General features: G+C 41.1%; 1 protein-coding gene across 1 annotated transcript in view; it reads right to left on the bottom strand.

Annotated features, from left to right (window-relative positions):
* The window catches only part of kdm6ba (lysine (K)-specific demethylase 6B, a), a gene marked incomplete at its 5' end in the record, with an annotated part of 63,084 nt that extends 53,761 nt beyond the window's left edge, over positions 1–9,323 (bottom strand). Inside the window, 1 exon segment of the mRNA XM_036216759.1 lies at positions 9,269–9,323.
* Between the last annotated feature and the right edge of the window lie 215 nt (positions 9,324–9,538).

Here is a 9,538-nt window from a genome sequence, read left to right as displayed (position 1 = left end):
CCGACTTCTGTGTACTTAAGACGTTTTTTTTACCCTTTAAATACAAAAACAAAAATTTAAAATGTGTTTCATGAGGTAGATTTTGGATAGCAGTAGAAACTGAAGAAATGTGTGTATTTCCAAAGGAATCCGCCAAACTTCCAGGTTTAAAACATACCTGAGGACAGGCCAGCTGACCTACTAGAGACTGTTTTTAACAAAGAGTCCCTTAAAGCAGGGATCCCCAAACTACGGCCCACGGGCCGAACCCGGCCCGGTCCCCAGAACATTATCAGAGAGGCGTAATTTTTTTACATTTTTGTTTTTCGGCCACATATCGAAGAAGAAAGCAGCTATGTGGCTCTCACCATCCTCGACAATGCATCCTTTAGCTACCGCTTTCAATGAAGTCCATGTAAACACACGAAAATCTGCCGCTCGGCCTTCCGCGCTCTAAACTCTCGTGCTATAACCATTTTCGTACGACCAATCAGGGACTTGGATTAGGTAGCGATGCATAAATGGCATCGCCGGTGGCAATTGTTTGACAATTGATTATGCTACAATCATTTAAACGTCAAATTCAGTTGTGCTTGATGCCTTGATGCCCCAGACTCCTGTGGGAGTGGCTATACCAACATATGTTTTCGCTACATGGAGTGGTGTCTATGTATGTTTTATTACAGTAAAAGGACGACATGGAGGATGTTTAGAGATTGGATTTTCTTATTTTAAAATGCTATACAATGTTTCCATGACTGGATTCATGCATTTTTCAAAAACTCTACCAATATTGTCAGTAAAAGTTCTATCTGGTGGAACTGGGTCTGAATGAGGGCTGCTTTCCACCCCTACTTCCATGTCTGTGTGGCCCAGTTTGATGACTTTCTGTCACACATTAGTTTGAGAGGGAAAAAATAAAAAAAGCCTCATGTAACCAAAGCCAGTGCATTCTCACTCCAAACTCGTCATATATGGACGTATTGTTCGGACCCCCTCTGCGCAACTTTTCGATGTTTTAGGCGTCCCCAACTTGTCGTTTTTTGACGTGCTGGATGTTCCCATTAAATCAGGGGTTCCCTAACCTCCATGCCGTGAACCAGTACTGGTCCGAGGGCCACTTGGTACTGGGCCACAGACAGGAAAAAAAATGAATACCCTAATCGCGGGTCCCCAACCCTCGGGATGCAAACCGGTACCCCAACCAGGATCAGTTCCACGTCTGTTATCGTGTTTCGAGGATTTGGGACCCGTGATTCAATGGGACGTAAAAAAAAAAAAAAAAACGACGAGTTGGGGACACCCAAAACTTGAAAGAGTGATGCGGAGGGGACCCTAATAGTCCGTCCATTTATGACGAGTTGGGAATGAGAACGTGTCGCCAGAGTTGAGTCCCTGATTGTTTGACAAAACGCATCAACCTCACCAAAGTTCTGATTTTTGAACTCTTGATACGCCACGTCTGACACCCAAAGCATGACGCTTATAACGGGTCGCAATCTGTACATTGGCTTACGATTGAACTCAGTGCCCTTGATGCACAAATCACGTTTGGTCTGAATCCAGCGCTTTTTTTAATTCACGTGCCAGCCACTTGAAAATTGATCATGGAGGAGGGAAAATTAATAATTGCAGTTTGTTTTTGACCGGAATTGTATGACACCAAGTCTTTTAGATTTCAGAACAGAGATGTGCAGGAAAAAGCCTGGAGCAGGATTTAAGAGACACTATGGTTGAAAAGTGCATTCAAGAATGTGCCTTACATATCCGGTGTGAATCTTTAGCTCCAGTGTTAACATTCTTTGAACTACAATAACCCTTCGACCGTTTACTCAATTGATGCGAATCAAGCAGATTCTGAAGCAAAGAAAAACACAGTAGTGAAGTATTTACCCAAATAATGCAAATCAGTTGATTCTGACACAGAGCAAAGCAGTTTTGCGGCATTAGGAAACGTTTTGCCAACTGCCCAGAAGATCACACAGTTCCAAATGCTGCTCACACACGGGGCGAGTTCACCGACCAGATACAGGGAATTATCAGGTTCTTGTACCATTTCATCACATTTACCCTTTTAGACATATTTCTAACCTTTACGTGAGTTCTGGTCCTTTAGCTTTCCTCTACCTTCCTACTTTGGCTTAAGTGAACCAAAACCCATCATTCTTCAACAGACCGCGGCTCATAGAACTCAAATATGCGTTCACACTCACAAATGAAGCAAACTATTCAAGGAAACAATCCCAGAATCCACTCTGCCAGAGTAAAGTCACTGAACAGACCAACGTCTGTCTAGTTAGACCTGATCTACCCATCACAGCAGTTGCAGGACACGGTTTGGACTTCTGCTTTAAGCATCATCTGTGTTTTCCTGGTTACCACGGTGATGCTTCCCAGTTGGCTTTTGCCTCACCTTGTGAGGGACTAGAGTTCCTGACCAGATGAGTCCACATCAGAGAGGCTTGTCAATTTAAAAACATGATAATTTATACAATTTTAGTCCAAAAGGATATACCGTTTTTAATATGGAGCAAAGCCTTTTGTCTTTGTAACAATAATCCTGTGTGTGCGAGACCCAAACTTTCAGAAATGACATTTAGAAAACGTGTCCTTCAAGCATTAGCTCAGCTTTTTTTTCTTCTGTGCCCTTTAATAAATGTCTTGGTACACACTACTGGAGCTACAATAAATGAAGAGGCTCCATCTGAGTTTTACCAGACTCTCAGTTTGAGGGTGTGAAGATGAAAACTGCCCACATCGAGATCGACCTTCTGCAAAAATACAGATCCCTTTTGTTTTCCCAGTAATTCCAAAAGCAGAAGGTAGACTGTAGACGATGGTAGTACAGAGAATACACCAATGACGGGAAACAAAAAAAAAAAACCCTGCTGCACCTTCAGACAACATAATCAGCAGGAAATAGATGCCTCCGCCTTCCATGGACGGCTTCACCTCTGTGCAAGACTCCAACAGAAAGCAGCAGAGCGGATCATCAGGAAGCAAAACAAGAAAATAACCAAATAAAACGCCAACGGTCGCACAAACTACAGCTTGTGATGAATGCATTTTAATGGTCCTGATACTGAGGAAGCTACAGATGCTGCTCTCTATTGTTCGGCGTGTTCAACACACCTTCACAGCCTCAACATGAAGCCATGCCACTCAGGAGTGTCGGTAGATCCGTTTGCAGCATTTTACAAGACTAAAGCAACTTTTTAGCAGTTTCCCTTGTAAATTAACTACTCACCCGGGCCTCGGAAAGGCCAGGTTGATCCGCTGAATCGGCCTCTTCTACTAAGTACATTACATAAAGCCAAACTGCGGTCTTTCTAAGAACAGAACAAACTGTGTATCTGCATTCTGCTGCAGCTACGAAGAGGAATCCACCTTCTATATGTCCTGAACATTTCATCCAACCTATCAGAGCTCACGCAGAGGTGAGGTGTCAACCGACTGGAACCACTTTCAATCAAAAATTAGTGCAATAGCATACATTTGTCCAGAACATACTTTACTCAGAAAACGATTTCCTCTATGAGGCGTTGTTGTGCAACAACTCAATTTCTCCAAATGAGGCTTGAACTGTTGTAGATTACAAAGCGCTTTACACGCACCAACGACAAAGCTCACTGAGCGGATACTTTGTCAATTTTTTTTATTTATTCTGTATTGCCTGGGGCAGTGGCTGCCCTGTAATTAAGCGCTGAGAAATAGGGAATGAATCAGCGCTCACGGTTAATACCTAAAGTGTACTCAAGTTGCTCTGTGAAGCTCTTCTTACTTCTTTAGCTCATTTACATGAGAGAGGGGCACCGACTGGAGGGGGGAGGGCAATAAAAAGACGAGGTAAACCAAAAGGTGGATGAAGAGAAAATGTTCAAAAATGTCCAAATAAGGAAACCTTATGGACATTTTTTAATTACAAATATTATAGAAAAATCATAATCTAACCTAAATTGTCAATAAAATAAGCTTTAGACGCCATGAAAGTTCAGGATAGGGGCAGTAAATTCAGTTGAACAAAATACAATTATTTAAAAAACAGTTTGTTCTTGGTTCCAAATGTTTGATTGAAAACATTAAAACGGTAAAATGGTTGAAATACTAAAACCGAGTTCTAAAAAATACAATACAAAATGTACAGATTTGTTTTTGGACCATAAGGTGAACGTTAGCCTCGTTTCCACAGAGTGGTCCAGTACGGTACGGTTTGAGATTTTGAGCGTTTCCATTGTAAAATAGACTCATTAAACAGTATCGACCCGTACCTCTTGGGGGCTCCCAGCGGTTGTAGGTTCATACAAAAGTGGAGCAGAACGGTTGGGGCGGATCCTCTACTGCTACCCGCTGATTGGCAGAAAGTGAGGATGACATTAGAAAGGGCGACGTGAAAAAACTGTTAATATCAGTAAAATTAGCAGACCAGGAATTGGAAAAATGGAAAACGAAGATGAAGAAAGGGAAAGTTTAAAGTAGATTTTTATAATGTTTTTTGCGGTGTTAACTCAAAAGATAACAAATTTGACAATTAGATGGTAGAATGTGCGAACAAAAGTGTAAAATAGAAATAGAAAGACCTAAATGACCTGGATCAGTGTTAAAAATTTAAGAGAAGCGGAATTACACCAGGATGTTGGACATTTTTTAGCTTAAAAAAGTAAGAAAAATTACAAAATGTAAAAATTTTGCACACGTAAATAGTAAAAAAAGGTATTTATCTATTAAAAACAGTGGCAAAAAATAGAAAGATGGGCCAAAAATATAAAACTTTAGCTTAAAAAAGTATCTTTCAGGTACATATTTTCAGTTAGATATAAAAAAACAGACTTTAAGCATCTTTTCTAGAGTTTGTTAAGGTTTTGAAATCTATTGTTAAACAAGGGTGTAATCAAAAATCTCCCACTACGATTGAATAGAACGATTACAAAAAGCTGAATCACACATCAAAAGCAAAATCCGTTGCGAGTGTAAGTCTTGCGTCATGGTTACAGTACACTGAACTGGTGCATGTGTGACACAATATCAAGGAAAGAAAAATAAGACGTAGGATCTCAATCACAATCTTAGCAGCAGATCTGAAGGTGCGGAGGAAAGGGAAGACCGCTCGATAAGGTGGCGTGTTACATAATTTTCTCCCCGAATTGATTTATCGCTCTGCTGATTTGGCCCGTAGCCAGCATTGAATAGCATTTGTTATATTTTATCTCTGACTCTGACAAAGGTTGACTTAATGCGAGAAGACAGACCTGATAAAGAAAGGTAAAAATGGACGAGGAAAGTGGAGAATTTTGCTTTAAATTATGAAATAAAGAGAAAAAAAGTCGATGAGAATAGATGAAAAAATAAAGATAACTTAGACAGTAAGAAATAAGCTTTTGGGGAAAAGAGTGTGATCCTGAGTGGCGATACAGTGACACTAAATGGAGGTGCATCGGCGCATGCAGGGCAGGTAGGTAGAGATAGAAAAAGTGTACGGCCTGTTGCTGCTCTTATCAGCAGGGTGATGTAAGAGCCTGGAGAACTGGGCTGAGCAGCCAGACATACTGGATCTACAGCACAGACTGGGTTAGCTGTTTACAGAGCATATCTTTAAACATTTCACAGTGGGAACAGACTGTGGCGGGGGCCACAAATGATGGCTATAAAGTGCAGGCTGTACGAGCTCATGGAAAGTGTCTCCAGAGCATTGATTGTATAAGAGAACTGGTGTCCCCCTCCCCCTTCACATTCCAAATAGGAAGTACAGTATCCGCTGTTCCCAAAAATCCCAAATCCCATAGACTTCTATTCTATTTGTCAGAATAACCATTCTTGCTCTGATACCTTTTTTAGAATGTTCTATCTAGTGTTTGACAGATTCTCTCAGTGAAAGGGGTGCGTCTTTCTAACATGCTCACTCCTGATTGGCCAGAGTGGTTGCCAAAAAAATGTGGAGTCAGACAAACCTGGACCAAAAACTGTTCACTGATTATTTCTGGTTTCAACATGTTGACGACTCTATCGGAGAAAAACCACGATGGAATTTACTTCATTGGGTTGGAACCAGAAATATAAAGGCAAGTCACGGCATGAGTGTAGCACTGACCAGGAAGCAGTTTTCATTTCATTGTACCTGTGAATGACAAATAAAGATCAATCGATCTATCCAACCGTGACGTAACACACTGTCCAGTTTTCAAATACAGAGCTCAGTTGGTTAAGTGCTGGACTGGCACGCAAGAAATCAGGGTTCAATTCCCAGGGGGGTGCAATAAGCTTAAAGCAGTGTTGATCCTTGGGTAGACCCTTCAGGCTGGTTCCTATGTACCCACAAGGGGGCCTAAGTCTGGGCCTATGTTCAAAATTCCTCCCTTACTTACTATTAGGGCATTTTTATGAATATCCTATGAAATATTTTTTGTATTGGATTGTTGATTAAAATGTTGATAGTTAAAATTGTTCAAATGCAATGCATTGAGGTCAGTGTAGTGAGCAATGTTTTTAGCTAGAACTTCTGGGAAATTTCTAAGGGATTCGATTTTGGAACTGCAGATTGAGACAGCTCTAAAAAACGGTGAACGTGCTATATAGAAGGTGTAGTGAAGGAATTCAGACAAAGCCCATGTTTTCTGGCAGCGTCTGGCCAGCTATGCTAAGATCAGAAAGTATGTTTGAATTCCTTCACTCTGAAGGATGGAGTCCCTCGTCTTCCACCCCCTTCCCCTCGTCCTCCTCCATATTTTCCCTTCTAGCACTTCTTTGATGTTGTGACATCTCGAGTTCACTCACTCCCCTTCGACCATTTTTGGATAAACTATGGGCAGACGAAGGGAAGGAATTGCAGATGAAGGAAGATCAATGGACGGAACGAGGTCCGCGGAGGGCTGAAGATGAAGGTCCAAAGGAGCAGAGAGACGGAGATCGGCTGTGAAAGACTTTCCTTGTGCCGCTGTGAATAATTTAGCTTTTTTCCCCCTCTTCCTCTCCTCTTAAAAGGCGCTGAGATATAATCAAGTGAGGGGTGCAGGAGAACTGATTAATTGCCAATTAATGTTTAACGAGTTACAGCTGTGTTCAGTTAAGACTGGTTGGGGCTCCATCTCGTTTGACACCCCCACCCCCACTCTCCTTCTGCTGTTGATTCAGCTCAACAGGGAAACTTTTTCCAGTAGCTGATATGTTGGTTATCTGATTAGAGGAATTAGTAGAACAAGATCAATTACGCTGGTTTGAGAAGGACCGACACAATGACCAGAAGTATCAATCAAATCATTGTAACAGACTGTTGAGAACTGGAATGAGAGTGACATCACCCACAAAACCAAGTGAACTCAATTCAGATGCCATTTTTTGGAGTAGTCACAGAAATGGTCAGTAAGTAGTTATTGGTCCGAGTTGGTCTGAGTCAATGTTTCTATGACAACTCTCACCAATCAAGTGTGAGCTTGGAAGACCACAAACTCTACCACTTGAACTATACAAAACCTGTCAATTAAACGTTTCCAAAGACCAGATATTTTTGTTGATGTATCTTGGCCATTTTATGACTTGCACGGCAGAAAAATTATCATGAAAAAAAAAGATTAACAAGAGCATGTTAAAGAGATGCATCAGAGCAAGAATGGCTATTTTGACAAACACAATGAGTAATAGATGTCTATTTCACAATAGAAGTCTATGGAATACAGGTGAGTACTTCCTGTTTGGAATATGACGGGGGAGGGGTTCCCTTCGACCAATAGTAACTGGACAATCTCTGGCAAACCCGCGGTTTATATTGAATTCCTTTTTCTGCTCTTTGATCTAGTCACAAAACATCACATACCCAAAGCTGAGTCTCTGATTGGTTGACGCACTTTGTCAAGCTTTTGCCTGCCGCCAAAATCCCTGCCACAATCAGTGTAAATGCACCATAAAAAGCTTACAATAATATAATAATTAGCTAAGATTGAACATTTTGCAAGGGGAGGCAAATGTTAGCATGTAACATCTGCTGCATTTATTTTAGTATGCTACGTTAGCTCCAGCTACAACTACATTTTGAAAATGCGATTGAATACAAGTATTTTAATAATTAAAATTGATAAACATTGACCAAAATAATTAGAAGACACTCTCTTTATTAAGGCAACATTCCTCTGAGGTTAGCATCCATTTTAGTAAAAATATCAGTGGTTTGTTGCTATTGAACTGCGTGTTTCCAGTCGTTATGTGAACCAAATCTAAAGAATTATTGGCGTTTATACTTATACAAAAAGACGGGTAAAATATCTGGAAGTTCTTTTGTGTCAAACTGTTGCATCACCACTTGTATTAGAGGTTAATAAAGCAGGAATTGCTTGACTTCATAGATAAAATGACGTTCTCGGATTTGAAACTCAAGAAGCATTAAGGGACATGAAAGAATATTCTGCGGGTATGCATTAGTATTTTGCACCATGCCTACATTTGCCCTTTTTCCTCTGCAGCACAGACCCACAGGGCTCACAGGATGGGTGCTCTTCCTTTATTCTTCCTCCTCCTTTATCCTCATTCTGACTTATCTCTGCCTTCCCATCCACTCATCTGATTCATGATTTGCCTGAAGCTTCTCATTGCTTTCTGTTAGTGCGTCTGTCAAGAAAAGACAACATCCCCGCTGCTTAGATCGCTTCTGTGTAAAAGGCCTTCCTTGTACAGCAGAACCTGTCTGACCCGATTAGTCCATGAAACCTCACCACATGCAAATACCATAAAAAAGATGCAAAATATTGAACGTTTTTTGTTCTGTTTTGGCTTTCACTGCAATGTGATGCTTCCACCTATCTGTTAACAAAAAACAATAAGAGAGATGAAGGGAGGAGAGGTGGAAGAGCTGGCCGTCACTCCTCATGCACGCTCCTCCTTTTCCTCTTTATCTGCTCTCCTTCTTTGTCCTGTACTCTTCTCCCTCTCTCTGTTAATCTCTTCCCTCTTCACCTCCCTCCTGCCTGTCTTTGCTCTCCTCCTTTCATCTTCAGATGGAAGCAGAGCGGAGCCCAGCCGGCAAGTGTGTGGTGCCTCTAATTGTATGCGAGTGTGTGTTTGAGTGTGCAAAACGTGCTTTAAAGTCTTGAGTCTTTCTTTTTTTTTCCACCGACCACATTGTGTCTGTGTTTTTGGCTGGTGTATGTGTGTGAGTGTTGGGAGATATCTTGTTTCCTCAGGGGAGTCCAGAGCCATTTCCACTTTCTGCTGCAGCCAAACAACCCAGAAATGCATCGATGATCTATAAGATGAAGAAAAAAAACCTATACTTGCCCATGCAAACAGATATGCATCTTTCCCTTACCTGTCACTGGTGAGCATAGTGGGCGTGGACAGGCAGGAAGGAGAAGAAAGCTGACCTGAAAACACAGGAGAATGCAGATTGTAGAAATTAAGATGTACAAATCCAAGGTCTGTTTTTTTTCCATGTGTAATAGTGACTCCGATGTACCTAAAATCTTGTTTAGGCCAATAAATAATAGTATTGGGCCATATTCCTGATTTCTTTTGGTTTATTTTATAGCCTGAAATGTCTCCATATTCATGTAAATGTGACATAAGTCGGGATATTCAA

This window comes from Oryzias melastigma, linkage group LG18, assembly GCF_002922805.2.
Source record: "Oryzias melastigma strain HK-1 linkage group LG18, ASM292280v2, whole genome shotgun sequence".
Classification (NCBI taxonomy): domain Eukaryota; kingdom Metazoa; phylum Chordata; class Actinopteri; order Beloniformes; family Adrianichthyidae; genus Oryzias; species Oryzias melastigma.
Note: the sequence above shows the minus strand (reverse complement) of the source record. Positions and strands in the feature narration are given on the sequence as shown.